This window comes from Strigops habroptila, chromosome 3 (assembly GCF_004027225.2).
Source record: "Strigops habroptila isolate Jane chromosome 3, bStrHab1.2.pri, whole genome shotgun sequence".
Lineage (NCBI taxonomy): Eukaryota > Metazoa > Chordata > Aves > Psittaciformes > Psittacidae > Strigops > Strigops habroptila.
Genome location: NC_044279.2, coordinates 2,061,255 through 2,088,974, shown reverse-complemented (window position 1 = coordinate 2,088,974; position 27,720 = coordinate 2,061,255). Strand labels below are relative to the sequence as shown.

The 27,720-nt window shown below is 44.5% G+C and overlaps 1 protein-coding gene across 2 annotated transcripts in view; it reads left to right on the top strand.

The window, feature by feature from the left end:
• The window catches only part of EXOC4 (exocyst complex component 4), a 396,577-nt gene that overhangs the window by 288,895 nt on the left and 79,962 nt on the right, over positions 1–27,720 (top strand). The gene's annotated exons all lie outside the window — the stretch shown is intronic.

Below are 27,720 nucleotides of genomic sequence, written 5' to 3'. Positions count from 1 at the left end.
TGAGCCCACATGGCTGGTGTCACAAACAGCTCCTCTTATCTTTCTGTCCAGAGGAGAAGCCATTAGCTTGGCCACCCTCCTGTTTGTTTAAAGCTTAAACTGCACATTTCTCATCTGCAGCCTCGTTAAGCATACAGCATCATGGCAGGAGAGCACATCATGGGATGCAGAGGCAGAGCTGGCCTTCTCTTTAACCCGAGGGTGCTTCCAAAAAGTATGTGTGAAATCTCAGATACAGCTGCCACAGAAGCGATACTTCACCCAGCTTCCTCCTTCCCTCCAGCTGCCTTTATTCCTAAGTGTTTCTTCAATTTGAAACTAGGGGTTTGACTTCACTAGGGTTGTTTCTGTGATGGATGACCATAGCTGCAGCGTGCAGGAGGCTCTGAGCATCCACCTGTGAGTACCTGCAGAGGCAGAGTCTGATGAACTTGATTTAAAGGAGATCCATATCACTCCATCACAAACAGCCCTCCAGGAGTTTTGTTAAGAACTTCTCTTTTCACTTGGAAAGTATAATTTCTTGCTTATTTGAAACACAGCAGTGGTAGAGTTTGGGGGCTTGGTTGGGCTTATTTTGACTCTCTCTGCACCCATTAGCTGAAGGTTGAGTCTCTCTAACATGACAGCACAGATATTTTTCTCTTCCCTCTGTTTAGTTTGCTTCGTGAATCCCAAATTGACAGGCTGAGAAAGTTGGGGCTGTTGGGCCTGAAGAAGAGAAGCTGCGTGGAGACCTCAGAGCAGCTTCCAGTGTCTGAAGGGGGCTACAAGGATGCTGGAGAGGGACTCTTCACCAGGGACTGTACTGATAGGACAAGGGGGAACTGGTTCAAACTGAAACAGGAGAGATTTAGATTGGATATAAGGCAGAATTTCTTCCCTGTGAGGGTGCTGAGGCACTGGCACAGACTTTTCCCAGAGAAGCTGTTGCTGCCCCATCCCTGGCAGTGTTCAAGGCCAGGTTGGACACAGGGGCTTGGAGCAACCTGCTCTAGTGGAAGGTGTCCCTGCCCAGGGCAGGGGGTTGGAACTGGGTGAGCTTTAAGGTCCCTTCCAACCCAAACCAGTCTGTGATCCTATGAAATCCAGCCTGGAACACAATCTCATACAACTTTATAGATGGCTTCAAGAGAAGAAACCTTCCTCTGTTCTTGCCAGGCTCATTGAAAGTCACATTCTTGGGGTTTTTTCCCCTTGCATTTGAAGCCTGGACCCATTTCATTTAGGAAGAATAACTCTAATTTCTAGTTTCTGAAATGTTTTCCTAGTCAGAAGTGCTGGATGAGAAGAGCCATCATATTTTAAATAATTGATGGCTACTTTATTGAGTTGTCAGCACTAATTCATCCTCCTTTTGAAGCGCTGGGACATTCAAAGGAGGAAATCCTTTCACAACCTGCTCATTTTTTGAAGGAAAGTTCATTTTTATAATTACTTTTGATTTCCACTGAGGAATGTAATTGTGGCTGTGTGGGGAGGGGTAGGCACGAAGTACCTTCCGGGCTTTGCTAATAAAGGCAAAAATGCCTTTATTACTACTTCTGCTGCTAATTTCTTTCCCTCCCTCCTTTTTGCAGGGGTTTAATTATACCTGTTTTAAAAGTGCATTTTGAAATGTGACACCCAGTTCTCATGGAGAACAAAAGAGAGATTAATCTATTGTTCAAAGGAAAGGTAAAGAAGCTTTATTCTTTTAACGTTGTTTTTTGTCAGGGGCTGCCCCTCCCTCACAAGCACCATTTCAGTGGGAGGGTTGCAGACAAGGAGCTGTGATTTTGAAGGAAGGGGCTTGTCAACAGGAGGATTCAAAGATGAAAACCAGATGCAAAGATGCTGCCATCAGACTATTCCTTCTCCCATGATGGTTTTCCCTCCACTGACAGAAAGAAAGGTTCTTGCTAGAGTGTATAAACTTTGCTAGCAGTTTAAAGGTTAATAGCACTCTAATTTACATCTGAAAGAAGGGAGAGAAGGCAGTAAATTAAAAGTTTCCCCTCTTGGTACTAACCTGTAAATAGATCCTTTCCATGTTGAAAATATAAAATATAATAATAGTTTTGCTCATGCACACAAAGCTGTCAGAATGGGATTTTGTTTTGCAAATGATCCGCTTTTGTGCTGTGATTTTTACCTGCATGAACTTCATACAGAGGGAAAAAGCTTTTCCCTTACATCACCCATGCAGCTGCACCATGAAGCTCTTAGACAGTACCAGGTCCTGGAGCCCCAGTTCTGGTCATTATGGCCTTGATCCAGGACTCCCTGGGGGCTCCCAACACAAGAGGGACGTGGAGCTGCTGGAGCGAGGCCAGAGGAGGCCCCGGAGCTGCTGCGAGGGCTGGAGCAGCTCTGCTCTGGAGCCAGGCTGAGAGAGCTGGGCTGGGGCAGCCTGGAGAAGAGAAGCCTCCTGAAGGGGACACCTTAGAGCAGCTCCAGGGCCTAAAGGGGCTCCAGGAAACCTGGAGAGGGGCTTTGGCCAAGGGCCTGTAGGGACAGGACAAGGGGAATGGCTTTAACCTGTCAGAGGGGAGATCGAGATGAGCTCTGAGGCAGAAGCTCTTCCCTGTGAGGGTGCTGAGGCGCTGGCACAGACTTTTCCCAGCGAAGCTGTGGCTGCCCCATCCCTGGCAGTGTTCAAGGCCAGGTTGGACACAGGGGCTTGGAGCAACCTGCTCTAGTGGAAGGAGTCCCTGCCCGTGGCAGGGGGTTGGAACTGGAGGAGCTTTAAGGCCCCTTCCAACCCAAACCAGGCTGGGATTCTACGTTGATTATTAATTTAATTACAATATTCAGGGACCTTGTGTCTCTGTAAAGTAAACTACTGCATGGAATGAAAATAGAGTAAAATGATGCAACTCTACAGGAGAGCCCTGCCTTGGGCTGTGTTCTGTTTTAATTATGTAGGTGCTGATTATAATTGCTCGAAAAGGTAAGAACAAAGGAGAATTGAAAAGCATTGAATTTGTGTAGATGATATCCTAGATTCCAATCTCAGCTGACCTTGAATTCAATGAAGTTATACTGGGTTTCTTCCAGTATGAGTGAGATGAGAGGTATCCCATTAGCTCTAAAGAATGTCAATTTAAACATTAAAGGACAGAAGGAGATATGGTCATTCAGCTGCGTCTGACTCCTGTCTACATGAATAGCATCAGCTTCAATTACCTCTTGAGTTGCATGCAATTAAAAGGAAAATAAGCTTGAAAATGAAACAAACCAAACATTGAAGCCTCTAAGGGAGCTCCACGACTTCTAACAGAAGGCACTGAGATTCCTCTGCTTAACTGTATTTTTTCTCATTTAAGGGTGGTGTCAGGAACTATATTAAAGGAGGGATAGTGATAAGTTGAACACCCGTTTTTGGTATTAACATGGCATTTTATATCTAATTCCTGCTCTGTTGTTTTCCATGGCACTTTATACAAGATGAAAAATATTCTTGATCACCGTTCTCCTAGCTAGACAGTGAGGATGAGAGATACTGAGCTGCTGGAGTGGGTCCAGAGAAGGGCACCGGAGCTGGTGCAGGGCCTGGAGCACAAGTGTGATGAGGAACGGCTGAGGGACCCGGGGGGGTTTAGTCTGGAGAAGAGAAGGCTCAGGGGGGACCTTCTCGCTCTCTGCAACTGCCTGACAGGAGGCTGGAGCCAGGAGGGGGCTGGTCTCTGCTCCCAAGGAACAAGGGATGGGACAAGAGGAAACAGCCTCAAGCTGCACCAGGGGAGGTGTTGGAAGTTTGTGTTGGAAGGGAGCTTAAAGCTCATCCAGTTCCAACCCCTGCCACGGGCAGGGACACCTTCCACTAGAGCAGGTTGCTCCAAGCCCCTGTGTCCAACCTGGCCTTGAACACTGCCAGGGATGGGGCAGCCACAGCTTCTCTGGGCACCCTGTGCCAGCGCCTCAGCACCCTCACAGGGAAGAGCTTCTGCCTAATACCCGTCATCCAGATTTCGTCTCTAGTGCTCAGTCTGAACACTGGGAAGAGTGGCAAAGCAAATAATAACAACAACAACATAGGTAGGGCTTGGGGAGTGCCACATGCTTTAGGAAGACAGCTGAATTTTGCAGATGGAAGACTTTATACACCAGAGAGGGTTGGGTGTTGGGTGAGCTCCTCAAAGAGTTAACAGAGGGGCTGTCAGAGTGACAAATAGCCCATGGCTTCCTGGTTAGCATTGCCTTTTCGAATCAGTGGACCACACTACGTTTAAGAGATGTGCCTGTTCGAAGCAACATCAAATGCTTCTGGCCATGATGCTGCTCTTTAGCCCTTCGTGTGAACCATCTGCCAGTAACCACTGGAAGGGATGAGGAATGAGACATAAAGCAGTCGCCACACCACAAAGCAGAGACTAGTCTGAACTATCAAAACAAAAACAGCAAAAAAAGGGGGAGAAAAGAGAGCAGAGGTCAAGATTAAGCAGCTGATGCTCTGAAAATAAGAACCTGCTCTTAGATCAGGGAGGAATATCCATGACAAATGGACTCAGGCAAGCAGGGCCTACGTGCTTTTGAGTGTAAACCAACAAATAGTTGGAGGGTGTCAGGGCTTACTCAGTCTTTCAGGTTCTTAAAAATAATTTGGCAACACTTGCATGGTTTGTCAAGCCAACAAAATCTCCTTTAATTGAAATGAATTGTCTGTGTGGATATAAATGCATATTGGAGTTTCCGTATCGCAGCCTCAAGCCGGGAATATGGGCTCAGCATCTCTTTAATTGCATTCAGCATTGCATTTCACAGCTGGGCTGAAGAGCGGCCAGAAAAGCTGCTTTCCATCAAGTCAAGTTTTAAGTTACAAGTCCTCCTCTGCTAGTTTTTACATGAATAATTCACCAGGACCAGAGCACCAGAGATACAAAGAGCTGGGAAAGTTTGGGAAAGGAGAGAAAGACTTTTCCCATCCAGATGTTGATTTGACAGTGAGCTAATGCAGAGAGTTAAACCCAGGAGTTGATATGCTCAGGCAGGTACATTTGGGTGTCTGGAAAGATGTGAACTTCACAAATAAACTCTTATTTTTGATATAATGGGAATGAGAGCTTTTGAACATGAAACAATCCAGCCTTGAAGAGAAGGTGGCATTTAACAGCACATTCGCTTTTGTTTTGCTGAACATTGGCCTTAGCCTGACATGTTTTTATAACCTCTAAGACAACAGAAGGAAATTGCCCTAATGGAGCCAAGAAAGCAAAATCCCTTGATAATCTGCAGCTAAGTTTGTGCTCCAACTCCTTTTACACATGAAACAGAAAGGAAAAGCCTTGGTCAGGCCTCAAACAACAGTGCTGGATTTGTGGTATCATGAAGCCTTCCAAAAATGATCTAAAATACATATATCTGTATATTTAATCTTATTTATTTATGGTAGCTTGAGTTTAATGCACTGAGCTGAGAATGGTGGAGGAAGAAAGAGGAGGAACATGTGCTGGTGGTACTGGCAGGTTGTCACTGGAGTAGACATGAGGGTTTGAACCCGCTTGAGATGATCTTCAGGGCAGTGCGCTGGTTTGAGCCCCCCACAGTTCTGTGCAATGTGCTTTCCCCTGTTCCCTTAAACTCCTCTTTTGGCATTTTTATGTGGGTATCAGCTTGGCTTTTTCTTTTAAAGCACATTTCTATCCTGTGTCATTTGGCACTGATCCGTATCTGGGTAATGAGAGGTGTTGTTTTCCCTCTGATGAGGAAAATTGTTTGGAGTATTTTTCTTGTACTAGGTTAGCAAGTGTTGAAATTGATGCAGTAAAATCATGACAGAGGAGCATCTCCCCATGAGTTTACTGTGGTGGTGAAAAACATGCTTCTTGATAGACTTTGGGGTTTTCTTTTAGGTTTATTCCTAATACTAAATGGTGAATGCTCCATCCCTGGCAGTGTTCAAGGCCACATTGGACAGGGCCTTGGGTGGCATGGTCTAGTGTGAGGTGTCCCTGCCCATGGTAAGGGGTATGGAACTAGATGATCTTAAGATCCTTTCCAATCCGAACTATTCTATGATTCCCTTGCACTTGCTCTTTTGCTTTGCTCTTAATAATCAAACAAGCTCTTGAAGGCATAGGGTGGCCTTAAGGAAATACTCCTTAACTCCAGTCTGTTTCTGCTAGCCAGTACCATCTTACACCCGCCTCAGCTGCCAGTACCGGATCTGTACTTGACCACTTGCTTTTGCAGGAGATGGTACACACCATTGCCTCTTCCCTTTCCCTTTTCCTTCCCTAAACCCCCAGTGACTATTTATAACTTGTAGCCATGACATAATTTAAGGTTCTTTACAGATTATTCCTGATTTGCCTTCTTTAGTTGCATCATTTCTTGCAGGTATGGTGGTAGCACAAGGATCAAGAGAGATGTGAGTGAAGGTGGGAATGACTTGGCTGGACAGGGGAGGATTTTCCATGCATAAGAAAACATAAATTATAAATATATATACTGGAGACAGATAAACGACACATTCAAGATTAGTGTTGTTACCAGAGGAGGACACACCACAAAAGCTGGCCAGGAGGGAGCAGAGCATGTTTCACCAAGGAAGTGGTTCACTTCCCATCCCTACCATTGATTTATTTTAAGAGGCTGCTAAAGCTCAGCTCCAGGTCCAGGCTGTGAGATAACCCTTTCTGTTTTTGAGCTGGACTCTGGAGGAATGGAAGGGAACTTGGGAAACAGCCAGTCAGAAAGTTCATGGAGCACAGGCAAGGAGCAGGTAATTACAAAGCAGCTTGACAGCTCAGTTTGTTGTACAAGCTCAGGTCAAAATCACCTACTCTGGGGTTGGGTTTCTTTACATCTGATTCAAGGTTCTTTGAACTTTGGGTTCATGCAAGTTTGAGTTGCATGTGTTGCTAGCAAAAAGAAGCTGATTTTATAGTGGTTGATATTCTGATTGGTTTCATGGAGCAGGTCAGTGTAGACAAGGTCTAATGTGGGGGGAAGAACGTAGTGACAGAAGTTTGTGGATCTGTCCTTAAATCTTCACTTTTGGAGATTGACATCCAGAGGAACAGAGGAAAATTTGCAGGGGCAGGAGCAGTATAGAATCACAGAATCCCAGACTGGCTTGAGTTGAAGGGAGCTTAAAGCTCATCCAGTTCCAACCCCCTGCCATGGGCAGGGCCACCTTCCACTAGAGCAGGTTGCTCCAAGCCCCGTCCAACCTGACCATGTGCTTGGAAGCTGACAGCCTTCTGCAGGTGAACTTTCAATGAGAACATGCCATTAGCTGTCCAAAGCCTCTTCCCTGCTTCATCCTCTGCCTTGTTGAACACTTATCAGACAACAGTAAGTCCACATCTGCTTGCTGGACCCACAGCCTTTCAATAATTTAACTTAAAGGCCATTTCTTACAAGAGTTAGTTCATGCCCCTAAAATATCTTTTCATTTAATTGTATAATAAAGGAGGAGCAGGCAACTTTAAGCACCTTTATCAGGGTAAAAATAGCAGTCAAGGCACAGTTTAAAGTACTTCTCACTTCTAGGATGTGTTCTTTTCAATCAGATAACGGTCCATATCTGCTCTTTCTTCACTTCGCCATCAGTTTATGATCGCATGAAGCCTCCAGCATCCTTCCTGCTTTATTTTTGTGTATCACGCTCTTAGGAAAGGAAAATGAAAATAGAAGGAACAGAGAAAGCTTGAATGCTGTAATTGCTTTTTCAATCAATTTTAGAGAGCTGCTGTAGAAACGAAATGCAAGAGCAGTTAAAAATATGTTTATGGTTCCAACTTATTGCAGGAAGATGCTCAAATCTCTCTTCTAACGTAGATATCCTTGGTGCAGCAAATGATTAAATGGATGATGGGAATATTTAGGTGAGGCTGGTGAAAATGGGTCAATAAAAGCATGTTTTCCACTGACCTTTTTGGTACCTTTGGAGTATGTTGCTGTAAATGGATTAGCACCCATTTTTTGGGTGACTTTTATAAATTGGTTCTGGGTGAGATACACGGGGTCACAACACAAGGTGAAACCCTCCCTTTCGTTATTCAGGGTTTACTCCAGAGTTACTCAATGAATTTTCCTTATCTAAGGAGGCCTGAGAAGGCAAACACTGGGATTTGTTCCATTTCCAGCATTCATAAGCAGCTGGTAATGGGAAGGGACATCGGTGTCGGTGGTGGCCACAGGGCTATGTGGTTCCTGGAATGGAGAGGAGAGGCTTCAAGATCATGGTTTCAGGTTAGAGGAGAGAAAAGGGACCATATATTTGTGTAAGTGCCTGGTTGCAGCCCAGTTCATGGTGTTGCCACTGAGTCTTCCCTGTGATAAGGAAATCATAGAATGGTTTGGGTTGGAAGGGACCTTAAAGCTCATCCAGTTCCAACCCCCTTCCACGGGCAGGGACACCTTCCACTAGAGCAGGTTGCTCCAAGCCCCTGTGTCCAACCTGGCCTTGAACACTGCCAGGGATGGGGCAGCCACCATCCAAAAATTTGAGGGATGGCTCAAAAAACCTTCATGTAGAAGGTTTCCCAAGAGATTTTAAGCCAAAATAAATCTAATGCCACAATATCTAGAGTTTTAACAAGCCGTCAGCAGAGGATGATGGGGGTGCTTGGGACTGGGTGCTGGTACCCTCCTAGGAAAGATGCAGTGCTTCAACTCTGAATGGACATATGTTGGGACAGCTTAAGGTTCAAACAACTGAAGGTGGCTCGGGACTGTGATGTGTTGGCAGACCAAGGTGAATGCATCTGGTAGTGCTGCCAAGCCAAGGTTTGCCTGAAGCACATCTATAAGTAATACTTCCTTTAGTACTTGCATCCACATTCATTTAAGGCAGGGATAATGAGATTTCTATGTCTCCTATACATCCTTCACATTTAAGTCAAACATGTCAGCAGAAGATTGAAGACATTGTAGTTAATGGGGCTACGTTTTGGGTAACCACAGAATTACAAAGATGGGTTTTCTACAATGTGTCATTCAAAGTGATTATTATTTAATGTGTTTATTAACATGTTGATGAAATTTAGGTGCAGCTGATAGAAAACACTTATTTTATGAAACTCGTGATGCTGGTTTTGTGTGAAGCGAGTTAATGCTTTGTTTTCAGTTTTTCTGATTTTATTAGAAATGAACTATCAACAAGAAAACATCTGATGTGGGTTCTATTTGCATTTCCCAAGCGTGTTTGTCGCTCTGCTGCATGGTTCAAATAGTGCAACAGAAGGAGCCATCAGGAGTTCTCACTGGGGGTAGGATAAGCATTTATCTCCAATGTCACCCAAGGAGCCTCCAGAGCTGAAGGAAGTTTGTTCAGGAGGACTTTGGGGGACACAAAACCATGTTCGGGCTTCTTGGAGCAGATTAGGTATCACTGAGAAGCTGGTTGATAGCCTGGCCAGTGTGGGACTATGCTCTGGTAATGAAATCACCCACCTGCCTGGCCCTGTGTCCCCCCCTAACTTGGGATAAAGGTTAAAAAATAGCTGGCAAGCTGTAATTCTATCATATTGATGCTTGTGAACTTCTCCCTTTCTTTCTTCACCCTTTAGAAAGCCTACTTGACCTGGGGTTTCCTGCAGCAGTGATGTCTACCCAATGTGATCTCAATGCATCAAGAGCTTCCTTGTGGAAGCCACATTTTCTGTCATACTGATGTTATTCAGGAAAAGAAATGTGCTTTATAGCCTGTTCTATTACTTGCTGTGAGTGCAGAGTGGGCCAGTGTCTTCTGAAGGCTCTGATATGGTGGCATCTGATGTGGCAGCAAATTAAAATCACATGGCTGAAGGAGTTGCTGCCCCAGCCATCTGCCCAGTCCCTTCAGTGGTTGTTGCTAGGAACATGAGGATATATGTGCTCGTGCAGACATACCCTGATCTCAGTTAACCTTGATATATGATGCAGAGTGAGTGCTGTGAAGGTTTGGGAGCAGATTCACAGGTAGGTGAGATGTAATAGAATCATAAAATCATAGAATAGTTTGGGTTGGAAGGGCCCTTCAAAGGTCATCTAGTCCAACCCCCTGCAATAAGCAGGGACATCTTCAATTACCTCAGGTCCTAAGATGATGCTATTGAATGGAGTGGAGGAGATGACTTGGCCATCTGATTTCAATCTGTCATTTCATCTCTTAAGAGTCCCTGTAGATCTTGAGCTCTGCACTCCTACAGTGGTGAGAGCAGGACACTTGGCTCCTTGGAAGAGCAAAGCTGTGATACATCCCATGTTGAAGGTTGTCAGGTTTGTATCCTCCTGCTCACTGCTCTCCAGCCCCTGAACTTTTAAGAGATGATTTTTAATCATACAGCAGGTATATTTGTGTGGCAGATGTGGTGCTGTAAAGATGCTGTCTACGCTTTGACTACTAGAAGAAGAAATTTGGGGAATGCAAGACCTACCATAAGAGGACTTACCCAGTTTTCCTTTTTCCATCTTAGGAATGGTGATAAGGAAGTGCTGTTGGAGCCTGCTGTAAAAAATCAATGACTAAAATAGACTGTGGGATATCTTCCCTATTCATTACATTTCATCACAGTCTCTGATAGTTCAGCTCGATCCCTAAACACTGCGTGCAATATCCTTTCCAAATCCCATTAAGTCTGACAGCTCTTGTCAGATTGTCTTGATAGATGTGTAAATGGTCAGCCCTGTTGTGAATACCACCAAAATCTGTGCCTCCCTGATACCTCCCATCACCAGATCTAATCACACACTCCCGTGTGAGTGAATTCGAAGCTCTCATTACACATAGAATAAAAACTATTTGCTTGTTTCAGTTTCGAATTGCCAGTAATTCATTTAGAGTCCAGTGAGGTGTGAAAGTAGGCCTGGTATTTTCCCTTTAGGCTGGATAGCTTTAGAAGTGAGAGTGCTGAGGGACCTCTTAGGTCATGAAGTCCTGGTCCCTGCCATCAGATGAACAGTATCATAGAACCTGCTTTTCATAAACATATTAAGTGTGTCTTCAAAACAGCCAGGTTTTCGTTCCCCATAGCTGCTGTTGAAGGGTATGTGTATTGCTTTAGTGCTTCACTATTCCTCTAATCCCAAGCAATGATAAGGCTGTTTATCAGCGCCTGCTCATCCAGGCTGCTGAGTTTGGTCCACCTGAGCGTCACTGTCTCTCCCTTGGGGCTTCAGTGGTGTAGGTAGCTTGAAGTCATCTGCGGATGTGTCTGCTCAGAGCTACTCAGCCTTTCTGCAGCTCAGTAAGGAGTAAATTTAACAACACGAGGTTTGATACTGAGGCTTAAGATGATCTTCATTTGCAAATGGGACTTTTTCAGTGGCAATACTTCTGGTTGTCTCTTGACCAGTTTTTGATCCAAAACCTTGCATGACTATTCTATGATTCTACCTTGTTCTGGGACTATATTTTGGTAATATTTTTCTTAAGGAGTAAACCACCAAAATCTTTTCAGAAGCTTATATTTATTTAGGAGAAAGTTGAGCTTGTTTTGAAAGGACTCAGGCTTATTATGAGCCATTTTCAACTCTTGGTCACAAAGTGTGGTCTTAGCAACTACGGTTTGGAAGGACTTCCAGATTCAGTAGTAAGGAATGTTTTATTTTTGTGGTAACTGCTCAGGATCACCTTGAGCTCTCTTGACCTCATAGAATCAAGAAAGATTGGATATGACCCAGCAGTGTGCAGCCCAGAAGGCCAGTCATATCTTGGGCTGCATCCAAAGGAACATGGCCAGTAGGTCAAGGGAGGTGATTCTGTCCCTCTGCTGTGGTAAGACCCCACTTGGAGCACTGTGTCCAGCTCTGGAGTCCTCAGAGCATTCAGCTCTGGAGGCCCCTTGGGTGATATTGGGTCCCCCTTTGAGATAGGGTTAATCCTACCCCCAGTGAGAACTCCTGGTGGCTCCTTCTGTTGTGTTATTTGAACCAAGCAGACTTTTTAGCAGGGCCTGTTGCGTTAGGGTGAGGTGTGATGGTTTTAAACTAAAAGAGAGGGGATTCAGGCTGGACATGAGGAAGAAATTCTTTACAATGAGGGTGGTAAAATCCTGGGACAGGTTGCCCAGAGAGGTGGTGGATGCACCATCCCTGGAGACATTCAAGGCCAGGCTGGATGTGGTTCTGGGCAACCTGATCTAGTTGAAGATGTCCCTGCTCATTGCAGGGGGGTTGGACTAGATGAGCTTTGAAGGTCCCTTCCAGTCATTTCTATGGTTCTAACGGAGCTACTTTAATTTGCTCCTTTTACATGGAACTGAATCAAACCCACTACCATTAATTGCAACAACATCTTGACATCGGAGACAAATTTCTCCTCCACTCCCTGCATTCAAAGCCCTTCTCCCAGAGGCAGAAAGGCAGCACGAGTGATCTTGAAGTGCCACCTGCCTTCCCAATGAAGCTTGCATTTCATCTGCTTCCCTCGCCTGCAGTACCGCTCCTCTTTAGCGGCACGGCGTTGCCAGAGAGATCTTACAAAGCTGACAACATTCAAGAGACAAATTATCTCCATTCGGAGTTAATTTCTGTTTCCCAGCAGGGCTCTGCTGTGACCCCGCTGGGTTTGGAAGTGCTGCTGTTTGGTTAATAGAGGAATGTTTTGTGGATGACTGTATCCGCGCTCTGCTGGTGCCAAGTTTGGCTTCAGCTGCTCTCTCGCCTCCTCTCTCGCAGCCAACATTGCGAGGCCTAAATGGATTTATTCACAGGACAATAACTTGACTGTCATTAGCATAGGGGGGGAATAATGTATGAGCAAGCCATAAAACAAAATGCTCATTCTCTGCCATCCATAACTGCCTGGGAGGTCTCTTAAAGATGTACTGTAGGGAGCCATCTGCTCGGAAGGGGAAATGGGACTGTCAGGAAATGAGACGCAAGTTACACATGGGAAGAGAAGATCTGTAGGATCATCCAGATCATTTGCTGAGCAGGACTGCTCATTACTGCTCTGGCTGGGAATTGATCAGTGGCATCTCCACTGTTATTGGATATCTCCCATAATGAGCTGACCCAGTGGGTCTTTCATTTCCCGATCTGATTCTCTTTTTCCCTCCCAGAACATGATGTGGGGGGAAAAGACTTCTTTTTCACACTGCCCTTTTGCTGTATTTTGGAAGTGGGATTTTGGGGTTGTGCAGGGATTTGCGTTTCTTTGCCATGATGGAAATCTGGCAAAGATTTGTTATGATCAGATGGCTGCTGAACTGCTGAGTAGTTCATTTAGTTCTTTTTGCTCCTTGCAGGGAGCTCAGAGGAGTGGCAGTACTAATCACGTAGTGTGGGAAACTGTGAAGTGCAACTGAATACTCTTTCTCTTCTTTGAGTTTGGTTTTTGGGGTTAAGGTACAGGTCTTTGGGCAGATTGTGATAAAACACCCTAGGATAATAGTTGGGGTGTTGTCAGCTTGGGTGTTGTGGTTGTCAAAGGGGGAAAGGAAAAGCTGGATGAGTAAGGGTTCCCCTGATGTGTAACAGGAGTGTTCCTCAACACATGACATTTGACTTTACAGCACCAGGCAAACAGTGCAGCTGGCTCCTAACACACATATTTATCACAGAGCCTGGCCCCCATCCAGACCTTGTTTTATGTTGAAAGGTGTTAGATGGAGCTCTATGAGAGGTGTTGTTTTTCCATCCCTCTTCATGTGAATAGGATGGTGAAAGTCACTTTGGCGGTAACTGTGCCCCATCTATGAGATTCTCCGCAAACATCCAAGTGATCCCATTTCCACACTGCTTTAAGCTGGTGTGGCCAAATTTTCCTACTGGAGATGGTCAGTCTGAAAGTGAATACAGCTTCCTTGGTTTCCATCCTCACACTTGGAACTATCCTGCTTCAGAAATGGTCCCACAGTTGGACCTGTCATCAGGTGGGGTCTGAGTCAAGAAGAAGCAAGTATCTTTGTTGATGGAGGAGAAAACAGTGTTCTAAGTGTTTAAACTTTGCACCCAGCCCATGAGTCTCGTTGTAATTGCTACTTGTCTTTGCAAGAATCCAGTCGTGGTGTCTGTTCTTCCATCTCCTGAGCAGAAGAGTTTGACCTGAATCTCCAGGGGTTTTAGTGGTCACTCACTTTTGATTAATGCAATGTTAATACAAGCTGTTGGATACTTGGAGCGAGCTGCTCACAATCTCCATGCATGAGGAGTTTCAAAAGAATCCTTTGGGGACATCCAGGGATAGAACTGTGATCCTCTTGGTCTTTGATGTGTACAACACAAAGCTTAATGTATTGAATAAATCGTGAGTGATACTGTCAGTTGCAACATAGGAGTTTTCTCCTCTCTGCTTTTTGGACAGGGCACTTCACACAACATCTCTGTGGACACTGGTGCTGTGTGAGGGCAACCTGAATTGCTCTTCAACTGGTCAACTCCAACCCTGCTCATGCCCCAAGAGTAAGTGCAGGAAAGTAAACAAGCAGAATAAATGAACCTATAGAGCTTTTAAATCCTCTGCTTCCTTTTGCAAGAGAAGAGACAGTTGATCTCTTTGCAGTTTCCAACTCAGGAAGCTCTGCAGAATGCCAAGGGTTTCATAAAATGAGAATTTCACAAGACTAAGGATATTTGTATTCTATTTGTGTGTGCAGACACGTGTGGTAATTTTTACGTTGAGTACATTACTTCTCATTTCTGAGTAGTTTTGGTTTTGGTTGCTAAGTCGTCCCTGAGAGAAGGAGCAGAAGGTGTTCTGAGAAGACTTCAGCTCTACGAGGGTTACATCTGAAGGTGGTTAAAAGGCCTTTTGTTGCTGTCTCATATTATGATTTCTCTATACCAGTGATGTATTTATTTGAAATCCTTTGGAAGCAAAGGAAATTGGGGTTGGAGAGTCCAACGTTTCTCTTGTCCTGGCGAGTCTAGTGGTTAGAGCATTGGCCTGTGCAATAAGACGTCCAATTTCAAGTCCTTTAGCTGAATGCATCGTCTAGGAGAAAAAATTCTCTCTTTTCTATTGGTTTCCTAATCACTGAGACAGGCAGAGATCAGTTTTGTCTATAAAAAGCATTTCAGCACAAGTCTGTTCTAATGAAAATGTGGAAAAGGTCTTGAGTTTGCCCATTCTTTTGGGGGCAACCTAAATTAGAAACATGAGAAGTTGCTGTGAAGCCAAATCCTCATCCTCTGGTCCCTCATGAGCACTGGGGTGTAAATTCCCTTTGTAATTTTTTGCTTTCTCCTTTAAAATTAAACTCACCCTTAGCTCTGCAGAATCCAGTAGCTCCAACATGAGGGCAGCTCCGGGAGATGATGGCTGCTGATGTGGCCCATCAATCACAGATGTCAGTGGTAATGTTCAGCCCTGCGTGCACAGGGCTACATTATGTGTGACAAGAAGTTCTCAGCAAAAGCCTTATAGTAAGGATTTTAGCAAGAATAGCAGAAATCCATCTGAAGTTAGTTGCTGTAAGTGACCTTTAAAAGCATTTTGGAATATATAAGATTTCTTTTCTTTACTCTGTAATTCCCACATGTAGAATAGAATCATCTATAGTTATAGAATCACAGACTGGTTTGGGTTGGAAGGGACCTTAAAGCTCCTCCAGCTCCAACCCCCTGCCACGGGCAGGGACACCTTCCACTAGAGCAGGTTGCTCCAAGCCCCTGTGTCCAACCTGGCCTTGAACACTGCCAGGGATGGGGCAGCCACAGCTTCTCTGGGCACCCTGTGCCAGCGCCTCAGCACCCTCACAGGGAACAGCTTCTGCCTTATCTCCAACCTGAACTTCCCCTGTTTCGGTTTGAACCCATTACCCCTTGTCCTATCACTCCAGTCCCTGATGAAGAGTCCTTCTCCAGCATCCTTGTAGGCCCCCTTCAGACACTGGAAGGCTGCTATGAGGAACCATAGTTGAACCCCAAACTATTTTTAGGGGCAAAAAGGCTTTTTTAGCTAGTTGAGGATGCTTAAATAAGGCTGAATTGGTCTGCTGGCTCTGGAAAAAGGAAACATGAACCATTCTGGTGGTTTAACTGCATTTTCATCTGTGCTGGCTTATAAAGTCAAGCCACAGAAAACAATGCAATAAATGTAATTGCCAATTTTAATATACTTTTGGATGTCTCAGTAGGAATTGAATCCATTGCATGTAATTAGCTGGATCCTCTTGGAGGGCCTCTGCTTTCTCCACACATTGCTTTGGAAGGCAGACTTCTTAATCACATTAATTACAGTTGAGTTAATGAAGAGTGAGACAGAGATGTGCATTGCAGTGCTCTAAGGTGATGTTTGTGACCTCTGTCTTTTGGGATATCCCCTATATTGGGTGTTAACTTCTAGAAACCCACTAGTGACATTGGTCTTGTCACTGTGTGTTGTCATTTATCCCTACAAGCAAGACTTTTAGACACTTGCTCCAAAATCTGACAAATGGTCTTGCAATTCCAGCGAAATGACCTCTTCCTGATCCCAAAAGCTGACCCTGGGTTACCCACCTCTTAGACCTGGGTTAACTGTTAAGCATTTACATGTCATGAATGTATTGATTTGGCCTTTTTTTTTCTCATTTCTAATCTTTTTCATTGTCTTAAAATCACAGAATCCCAGCCTGGTTTGGGTTGGAAGGGATCTTAGAGCTCATCCAGTTCCAACCCCCTGCCACGGGCAGGGACACCTTCCACTAGAGCAGGTTGCTCCAAGCCCCTGTGTCCAACCTGGCCTCGAACACCTCATTAATCTGACACTTATCATTAATTCTTGGTGAATTTAGGCCGTAGTTACAGTCTTTGCCTTGGGGTCTATATGGAGAGCATAAATCCAGGGGCACAATATTGTCTGATTTTGGCTCAGTGCTGCTAAGCCATCCTCCATCTTGTTTTTTCCTATTGCTTTTGTTCTTTCATCAGCCAGATGCCCTTGTGGTCATTGTGTCTTTCCTGGAGCATCTCTCCTCCACACAGGGCATGTGTATGCCCTCTCTCTAGCAAGAAAGTTTTAATAGGCAAGTATGCTTTAAATGCTGGGGCTCCAAGACTGAAGAAAACAGACCTTGGAGCACATAGAGTATTCATAACAATAACACAGATGGGTCTGAATCTCCAGGCTGGACTAGCCATATGAAAATGTCTATTATAAAATGAGGTTCACTGTGCTGCCAGAATTGATGGCCTGCTTCTGAGCATCATTAATTCCATAGTCCACGTGTAGTTTATATCATTTGGCAGCTGCTAATGATGTTCTAGAGCAGATATTACAAAGGAGAAAGAAACCTGCTACTCAGTACCTGCGAAAGAAATCGTCACCTTGCCATGGGTTTACCTGTAATTGGGAGCACTGTGTAAAATCCTAAAAAGAGCCATTTCTGGGAATATTCAGGGGGGGACTGAAAGTGTCAGGAATGAGCTTTTCAGCTCCTGCAGTACAAGCCGTGCATGAAATAACTGGATGTTATTCCTCTTCATTGCAGCCCTGCACAAATGTATATTGATTAATAAAGGAAGAGCGTGGCCTGTGCCTGACACTTTTAAGTGATAAACAGTTATGCAGCAGTAAAGAGGGTATATTAAAGGCTAAGAGCTAATGACTTTTCTTGTGTATGTAACACATTAAACCCAGCATGAAGCTACAGCTATTTTATCATGCTGCTAATGTCCCTGACAACATTCACTTGGTGGGAGTGAATGGATGGAAAGCTATTTACAGAAGTAAATTAAAATACCTTAAAAAATGCCTTTAATAATAGCTACAGAACTCAGCAGGATCAGAGAAATGAAAGATAGAAAAGACCTATTAAGTTATCCAGTCCATCTCCCTGCCAAGGCAGAGATATTCCTTATTATGCAGTTACTACTGTATCATTCAGTGAAGATTTAAATGTCTCAAGTGCCAGTGCCTCTGATGGGAGAGCAATCTAAAGGCTGGAAGATTGGCCTGTCACAAACTTCCCCTGTGTGCAACCTCATTTTTCCTTCCCTGCTCATCTGCGCTGCACACATAGATGCACAATGGGAATAAAGGGATGAAAATCCTTATCCAAGTGTTAACTTTTCTATTTCCTGCTTTTTCAAGCTTGTAACAATGCTGAGTTAGCAGCCTGCTTGGTATGGGGGATTCATGTTTGTTTGTTTGAAGACTCAAAAGACATCTTTTCCTGGGCTGCATCAAAAGAAGCGTGACCAGCAGGTCAAAGGAGGTGATCCTGCCCCTCTACTCTGCTCTCGTGAGACCCCACTTGGAGTATTGTGTACAGTTCTCGTGTCCTCAACATAAAAAGGACATGGAGCTGTTGGAGCAAGTCCAGAGGAGGGCCACGAGGATGATCAGGGGCTGGAGCACCTCCCGTATGGAGACAGGCTGAGAACATTGGGGCTGTTGAGCCTGGAGAAGAGAAGCTGCGTGGAGACCTCAGAGCAGCTTCCAGTGTCTGAAGGGGGCTACAAGGATGCTGGGGAGGGACTCTGCATTAGGGACTGTGGTGGTAGGACAAGGGGTGATGGGTTCAAACTTAAACGGGGGAAGTTTAGATTAGATATAAGGAAGTTCTTTACAGTGAGGGTGATGAGGCACTGGAATGGGTTGCCCAAGGAAGTTGTGAATGCTCCATCCCTGGCGGTGTTCAAGGCCGGGTTGGACAGAGCCTTGGGCCACATGGTTTAGTGTGAGGTGTCCCTGCTCGTGGCAGGGGGGTTGGAACTAGATGATCTCTAAGGTCCTTTCCAACCCTAACTGTTCTATGATTCTATGGTTCTGTCTTCTTAAGTGGATACTTCCAGTCCCATGGCTGTGATTTACAGCAGCGTGTATTTGGAGGTGAGAACCACCTTGGCAGGGGATGCTCGATGGCTTCTGCAGGGTGGACCCACTGAATCCAATCCCTTTTTTGGCCTGCTCCTGGGCATTGGCTAAGAGTTGGTGTGCTGAGAGTTCTCATTTTGTGGGTAGAATCTCATTTTAGGAGATTTGAATAGTTATGATGTCTTTTGTGGAGACAGATTTGCATTGCTAGCTTTGGAGAAGAAAATGCCGCTGCTTTTAGGTATTTCTATGTCAGAGCTTCTGGGATGGCAAGGTGGTTTTGTTTGGCTAGTTGTTTTTAAGCGTACCTTGAACATCTTCTGCCGTGAAGTGTATTCGAGCTCAAAATCAGAATGAATGCATCCAATACAACCAGCCATTGACATTCACCCTGTGATTTCTGCAACAAGTCCTTAACTCCGTTTTGAGTGTCACTATTCTTTCAGAAAAGCACCTGGTCTTGCTTTAGAGCCTTCCAGAGATGGAGAATGAGCACAAGCAAGCTGTTGGTGTGCTTAATTACCTTCACTGTTAAAAAACATGTAGCTCATTTCTGCTCTGGTATGAGCTTCAGTTCCCATCTGCTGGATCTTGTTATGGCTGGCTTAGAAGGTTTGAATAAAAGAAGTAAGGAGCTTTAAAACTATTCTAGTGTCACAGACATTCAGAAGCTCAAAAATGGTTTTTTCCCCTTTTTTCTGGGGTTTTTTTTTCCCTTTTCTATGTAAATGTGTGAACAGAAGTGTCGTGATAACCATCAGGTCCAGTTCATTGGGGATATGTAGAGCTTGCAGTTGAGCAGAGCATTTCTCCTTGGGGAAAAACGTATGCATATATGTATATAACGTATGTAGTTATATAGCCACATTGTTCCATCTTGATGGTGGCAAAATTGGTTTCTGGTGGGTAAAATGAGCTGTATCTCATATATGAGTGAGCATGAGTCTACAGTGGTCACTAAGGATGGTGAAGAAGAGTTGAATTGCAACCCAGCTGTTGTCCATGTCTTAATGATGTGAGAAAGCATGAAGGTAGGTGTCGGCTGGTTCTGACCTGTGATGCTGTAAGAAGGGGCTCAAGCTTGATTAGAAAATCAAAGTTTTTAATTAAAACTAAAGTTTTAAAATGAAAAATTTAAGTGTAATGGGGAAATCTTCCTAAGAAAACTTCTCCTTGCTGTGAAGCTCAATCTGGAGCACAAGCCTGTCACAAACTTGGACAAAGAATATGATGGAAAACCCCATCCAGCCATACCTACGGTCCTTGTGCTTCCTCTTCAGTCTTCCCTGGCTTTGGGATTTGGCCTCATTATTGCCAAAAAGGAACGTGTGCCTTTAGATTATGCAGGCTTTACTTCAAATTGCAGAGCCAGTAAGTATCACGTAGCTTTCATTTAAATCACTGCAGAGCATAGGTTGAAAATACTCATGGCAGACTCCTCTTTCTGTGCTTTAAATAGCTGTGATCGATTGTGCACTTACTGGACTTCAGCAGAGTTGGCTGCAGTTAATGTTAACTTCGTGTATAGTAGAGGTTTGTGTGTTCAAATCGTGGACTCTGGGAAATCCTAAATAATGAATATAGTGTTTAGAGGAAGAAAACAGCTCTTCTGCATGGTTAAAGGTAATACAGTAATAAGCAGATTTTACGGTACATGTTTTCCATGTGGTTTTTTTAATGTACATTTTGCTCTTCGTCAGTGTGGTGGTTCACTGGAGCAAATATTTTCTGGATCACACAGTGCCAGGTAAACAAGAGCTATCCAAGACCTTGTTTGTGCACTCATTTGGCTACTGCAGCATCACGTTTAAAGGTGAGAGAGAAACACAGTGTATCCTGGGCTCCCATTCACATCCATGGGGAGGAAGGCACTCAGGACCTCTCAGAATAAAGCCCCTAAAAACTAAAATGCCACCTGCAGTGAAAAAGGCAGAGTTATAGCTTTAAAAAAAAGAAATCCCTTAGAGTTAGGAGCATTTGGGAAGCAAAGTTGTGGTAGGATGTAGTATAACCATAGTAACAGGCAGGATTCTGCAGAACTGATACTGAAATAATGAATTTTGCTGGAAAAAAAAAGAGGAAAGCAGACTATCAGATTTTGAGATGGTAAAAAAGGGGTTTTTGCATTTAAACATGTATTTGAATTGATACATACTAAAAACTCCAGCCCTTTGTAAACCCTGGCTGTACCACAGAAGAAAACAAATTGAAAAGCCCCCTTATCTCTCAGTGTGAAATAACCACTAATCAGTAAAACAGACCATTTAGACTATCATCTTTCGTCTGTTAGCTAGAAAATACATTATTTTAGTTAGTTCAGGATTGCTTTTTTCCTTCTATTTTAGTGGGGGTAACCACAGCACTGATATACTGAAATAGGGGTGCAGGTTGGCTCCCTATGGCAATGATGGAGCATTCAATTCTCCTGCCTACCCCATGCCTGCTCCCCAAGCCACAGGGCTTATGTTGGCTACTTTTTAGGCATCAAATAGGCTTTAGCAGCCAGTTTATCACAGTATTCAACGAAAACTGTGTCCCCAGCTCCTGGTTTTCTTCTTTTGAACAGTTTCCATCTCTAATTCTGCTCTTTAATATCATCTAATGAGACGAGAGAATAGTTATTTCAGTGGCATCACAAGATAATTGTTTAACTGCTGGAATTTGGGCAAAGGGAGTAAATGCATTTGGGAGGGGGAGTGTGTGGTTTATCTCCATCTCTTTGCCTTTCAAGGCGCTGACAGCACTTGGTATTTAGCAGCTCACAAGAGCCTGGCCAGGTATTTAAGCAGCTCAACTGGTGAAGCAAAGCACATGCTGGGAGGTGGCTGCAGAGCTCCATTTCACCTGCCTGCTGGTAACAAACCCTTATTAATTGACAGCAGAATAACCAGATTGCAACTGGCAGCCTAATGCTGTGGAGCATCACAGGTCAGAGCACAGGGAGAGGCAGGATGGCAGCTGGGAGCATGGGAAGGGAGGCAGCACAGGCAGGACGGGTTCCTGTGTTAAAGCTGATTGCCTTCAGGGTGATTTTGGCAAAGCTCCCATGGATGCTGAAAGCCCATTAGTCTCTATAAATGTCCTAATAAAATTAATCATAATATTAATGAATCATAGAATAGAACAGGTTGGAAGGAACCCAAAAAGATAGAATCATACGATCATTGAATCATAGAATAGTTTGGGTTGGAAAGGAGCTTAAGATGTTCTAGTTCCAGCCCCCAAGATTGTGTGGTCCAGCATCTCATGGGAAAGGGAGATGAGATTATCCAGTGTTCTCCCCAGTTGCACCTTAAATCCCTTCAGCAGCAGGGACTCTACCACCCTGGAGAGGTTGTTCCAGTGAATGATTGTTCTCACTGTAAATGTCTTAAGTGGAGATGAAACCTTTCCTGCTGCAACTTGTACCCATTGCCTCTTGTCTTCTCCATGTGGCTCCTTGTGAAGACCCTCCATCCTCTTTGTAGCTCCCCTTTAAGTACAGGATAATGTCCTGTACTTAATATATTATAAATATTAATATACTTATATACAATATACTTAATATTGTATAATAATAAAAGTAACCCCAGATCCTGGATCCTAGAACCCAGATCCTGTGTGGTATTTATATACAACCCTAACTATTCTATGATTCTGTGATTTGGGGATTTGCACATCTCATCTCATGCATAATCCTGTGTGCCAGGTCAGTACCTAAGAGCACATCAAGCTCAGTCCTTTCTCCACAAGCCCATCATGGGCTGGAAACACTTGTTTGCATCCAGTGGCATTATGCTGGTAGGATACCCAAGTACAGGGATGGTGAGCAAGGCTTCCTTTATGCTCCTGAGGGAAACACTAGGCAGCCTCTGGCCCTGTTTCAGGCCAAGCAGCTTCCAGGCTGGAAGGAGCAGAGATGGACCTGCTGAGCAGAAAGACAGAAATCGAACATCCCAGGTGCCTTGGGACTGGTGGGAGCATTTTGCCTAAACCTCCTCTGTTATTTGAACGTTTGCATTGGGCATGGGGAGGCAGCAGTCTGGGAGATACCTGCAAAGGTATTTGGAGAGGTGGGACAGGAATGGCCAATGCTGCATTATGGAGAGTGGGCCCAGAGAGGAATGAGGAAGAAGAGTGAGGTTTTGAAATGAGAGGAGGCTGAAATGGATCTTTGTTGGATGCTGTTTCCGTGGGGCCATGGTTAAAGAGGATGACTTTCTTGGTGTGAGGCTTTCCCCTGTGCATGCTGTGGGGCAGGGATGGCACCAGGGACTAAACTGGGGCTCCTGAGCCAGAGCATCCCTCCAGGACCCTGCGTTAGAGCTTTGTGAGATGCTAGAGCCCAGTGTTGAGACGCCAGGAAATCACCACACTTTGCTGGCATTCAGATGGATCCAGAGGCATCTTGCATCACTTGCCCATCAGCCTGCTGGCTTCGATCCCAACTGGTCCAGAAACCTCCACAAGTTCATTTCTGTGGCTCATTGCACAGTGAGGAATCAGCCTAACACACACAGGTACTACAAGAAAGCAATGCCAGCCTTCCTAGCAGGAAAGGAGACACTTCTCCTTCTCCTAAACCACAACCACCCAGATTCCAAGTGCAGCTTTCAGCTCTGCATTACACTTCCATGGGAGGAACCAGATCTGTGGGGAAGTTTGTCACCTTAATAGATGATGACAGAGCACACGGCACCCGAGACAGGTGAGGCTGCATCAAGTGGAACAAATCTGTATGGATGATGCATTCCTGCTGGGGCAGATGAAGGCTTCCTCTTCTGACATGATGATTTATACATTCGCAGCTCTTGCCTGAAGAGTAGTGCCCCAGCATGGGTCACTGGAGCCCTCTGCTGAATACACGTTCTCAGTGCTGGGAAAGGAGGATGAATAGTGCTTTGTAAAGGCTGCCAATTTAACGTTTGGGGAGAAGCTGTAATTCATAGAATCATAGAATGGGTTGGGTTGGGAGGGACCTTAAAGCTCCTCCAGTTCCAACCCCCTGCCACGGGCAGGGACACCTTCCACTAGAGCAGGTTGCTCCAAGCCCCTGTGTCCAACCTGGCCTTGAACACTGCCAGGGATGGGGCAGCCACAGCTTCTCTGGGCACCCTGTGCCAGCGCCTCAGCACCCTCACATTAAAGATCTTCTTCCTTATATCCAACCTGAACTTCTCCTGTTTCAGTTTAAACCCATCACTCCTTGTCCTATCACTACAAACCCTAATGAAGAGTCCCTCTCCAGCATCCTTGTAGGCCCCCTTCAGATACTGGAAGGGTGCTATGAGATCTCCACACAGCTTTTCTTCTCCAGTCTGAACAGCCCCATTTTTGGTTTGAAAAGGTTTGATCTAGTACATTTATAACTGTGGGCTGTCAGCAAAGTCCGGCTTAAAAATTAGATGAGGCTTTATATTTTTTTCCCTTTGGGGCAGCCGCATCCTGCACTCACCTGGTGCCTTCCTCTGCCAGGGCATCTCAAGGAGATTTTTAAGTGATAGGGAATAATATACTGATAATAGACAACTATTCCAGTGCCAAGGTCTCCTCCTCCATCTGCTGTGTTTTCAAGAGCCCATCACCTGCTGAAGTCATCCCTGCACAGGTACATCCTCATCTGTGCCTTCTTCCCCCAGGAACGTTGAGCAAGTGAACAGAATGGGGAGAAGCTGTGATTTCTGCAGAAAACAAAATGCTTTAGGGGTGGAGATTGTTTCTCTAAGTGCTTCTTGCCAAGAAGTTAGAGAAAACGAAATGACAGCTTGAAAACCTGAAGGTTTGTGTAGGCTTGACCTGTTGTGTTGAACTTCTTCTGCGTGTTGAGGCATCATTGGGCAACCAGCTTTGTTGTACTGAAACTGCATTTTAAGGGACCCTTAACACCATACCTCCAGCTGCATCCTTTTACATTGAGTGCCCTCTTGCTGCAGAGGAATTCAGTTGGTTTTAATACATAAATGAGGTTGTCCAAGACAATAATCCCAAAGGTCTTATTGAAATAGTACCTCTGGGTCTGCTTATCCTCCGTCACTCAGGGCTGGTGAAAGCCCAATGCTCAGTGTGTAAATTACACCTGCCCTGGAGCTGCTTTACATTATGTGAAGCTTCAACACAACTGAGTAAGGACCACATCAAGGAATAATGATAAATATTTGCAAAACACGTGAAAGATAAAACCCACCGTGTTAATACCGAGTGGTGCTGCTCTGTTTTATCCCATTACCTCGACAGTAGCTAATAGCCAGGAGGTCATAAGAAGGAATTTCCTTTTACTTTTAGTAGCCTTCAGACTCTTTTAAAGCCCCACCGCCATGTGCTGTAGGAGTAATGAATGACACCCTTGGTGTGGTGTTAGGATTCAGCACCATGCAGCGTTTTCAGGTGCGAGGAGATGAATATTGTTCTGTGGATGAGTTTCCTTGTTAGTGTGGGGGGTTTTAAAAGGCTTCATTGAAGTGTCTTGCCATAAAATGATGCTTTGATCATCCCCATTTGCTCTTAATGAATCCAGATGGGTCAGAGGCAACTGGATTGTACCTCTCTGATAATACATGTGCTGCCTTTCATTTTCTCACACTGAGTTTCAGAACTGGTCCAGCTAACGAATCCAGCTGCATTAACATGGCCTAACGCATCCCAATACACCGTGTCCCCAGAGACACATGCAGATGTGTCAGGATTGCTTTGGAAAAGGTTAAAGTGTTACAGAAAAATAGATGTTCCATACCTGGTACTGTTTGCTTTCATATGGTAATCTCCTTTTTTCATTCTTTTATATTTTTCAATCATGCAAGTAGCTTTCTGTTTCCTTTAAATCAAAAGATCTCATTCTGAAATGAAGCTGTTGGCAGGAGCTTAGCTGTGATTTTAATGTTGTTGTACAGAGGAGAAAGTAAGTGGGAGAAACTACGTAGAAACCAGCAATACCTTCTCTTTTAACGTACAATCTTTGGTGGTTTAAGTTGTTGTTTGCTCAAATGTTGAGTTACATAAAGAAATAGAAATGGGGTGGATCAAAAGCAGCTTTGATTCATCTTCATGTGGTTTTGTGTAATCCATGAAGTTTGCAATCACATGAGCATCTCTGGTAAGCTAAGAGAGATCAGTTGATAGTGTTGGTATGCTGAAAATCCCACCCACCTCTCACCAGTGAAATACCAATGGAAAATGAAAGTATGATTATCCATGCAAAGAAGAGCAAAATGGCTTTGTCTTCCAGGTTACTACATGGATTAGGAAGGATTTCTTTGTATGGTTTTTTATTCCTTATATATGAGTATTAACTTTAATGCCCCAGTCTTAAGGATCAGCCCTCAGAAGGAATCTGGGCTTTGGGTTGAAGCTGCACAGCAACTTCTGTGTTTTCCATCTGTGCAGTCAGAGATGTTCGCATAGCTCACATCAGCAGGTTGGAGAGTCACCTTTTCCTCTGCTGACAGACAAACACTGTCCGTGTGAACACCTTTAAGCCATCTAGGTGCAAAGCAAAGCACCTTTGTTGGTCATTGGTGCTTGAAGGTTGAAGGACAGCAGCTCCTTAACCAGCCCAAATGCAGTGAATCATAGAATAGTTTGGGTTGGAAGGGACCTTCAAAGCTCATCTAGTCCAACCCCTCTGTAATAAGCAGGAACATCTCCAACTAGATCAGGTTGCCCAGAACCACATCTGGTTCATGACTATGCCCTACCTCTAGCCCAGTGGATCTGGTGGATCTAATTTCCCCCAATTGCTAGGTAATTTTCACACTGCGTTTATCAGCCATGAAGTACACGATGTTAAGTTTACCCCCAAGGGTGCCAGATCTCCCATTTTAGCAGGATTTGGATGGTTTCTTAAAGTGCTGCTTTTGCCCTCGCTGGGCTCAGCCTGGCACACCAAGCAGGGACAGCAAAGGGCCTGGGTGATGTTTGAATCCAGCAGCAGATGAGATGTGCTTACAATTTGAAGCCCACTAGCATGAAAACAGCACCGGTGGCTGCTGCAGCATCACTGTGCAGTTCTCTGCTTCATTTCCTTACAGTCACTCCAGATTGCAAGTCCTTTAGGGTTGGTTGTTCTCCTCTGTGCATGTCAAACCCAGGGCAGGATTGAGTACTTATTAAAACACAGATACTTGTAATAACAGGAGAAGCAGCATAAACAGGAGCATCTGAGAGGCATTTACAACACCAGACTATAGTTTTGTTTGGACAAAATAATCCCATTTTTTTTCTAATTAGAACATGAAAGATCAGTTAATTCTGTCATTTAAGAGGAAGCTTAATAAAATACATAAGCAATGAAAGCGAAGGGGTTTGTTTTGTCTCCAAGTACAGTTGTGAGCCAAGGATGTATCAGGAACAGCACAGGCAGTGACTAAGCCTTCATTGAAACCCCCATGTGCCGAGCAGTCCTGTGTGCTCGGGATGAGGGATGAGCTTGGCAGATGCTTTTTCACCACATCAGGGCCAGGCAGCAGAGCAGAATCAATTCCTGTCACTCAGGGGTTGCTCTGGTGCAGCAGGATTATGGATCAGGGTGATGCTCCGTGCTTTAATCTGGAAATCAATAGAGAGAAGGAAGTTGGGCTTGTGGGGATGCGGCAGAGATGATTTCGGGGTTGATGAGATTTTGCTCTGCAAACAACTAAGTCATTGAGTCTTCTTCACGTCCTGATTAACACAGAGAAGAGGCTAAATTCAGCCTTGATGGAGCTTTCCCAAAGTCCCTGGGGTCTTCCCATATAATTTGAATCCAGAATTTCTCAAACATACCAGGGCTCCCAAATGCTTCACTTTCCTTCTTTGACTTTGTGCATAGCTCAGGAATAACCCTTCACTCTACCAAGCCTAATATTAATTTAATTTATAGCAACCTGGGACTTTGGTAACCTTCCTTCTGTCTTGCTTGTAGCAAGCAAATGAAATACAGCAGGCAATGGTATAACTGCGCCAAGTCACCTTGGGGTGCCTCCGAAACCCCAAATTTCAGATGGAGCTTTTAAATCTCAGATGTTATGAGATACATAGTACCTCCTTGCTCATCTATAGGATGTGGAGCAGCACTTTTCTTTTGTGGATTTGTCCTGTTGTTCTATGAT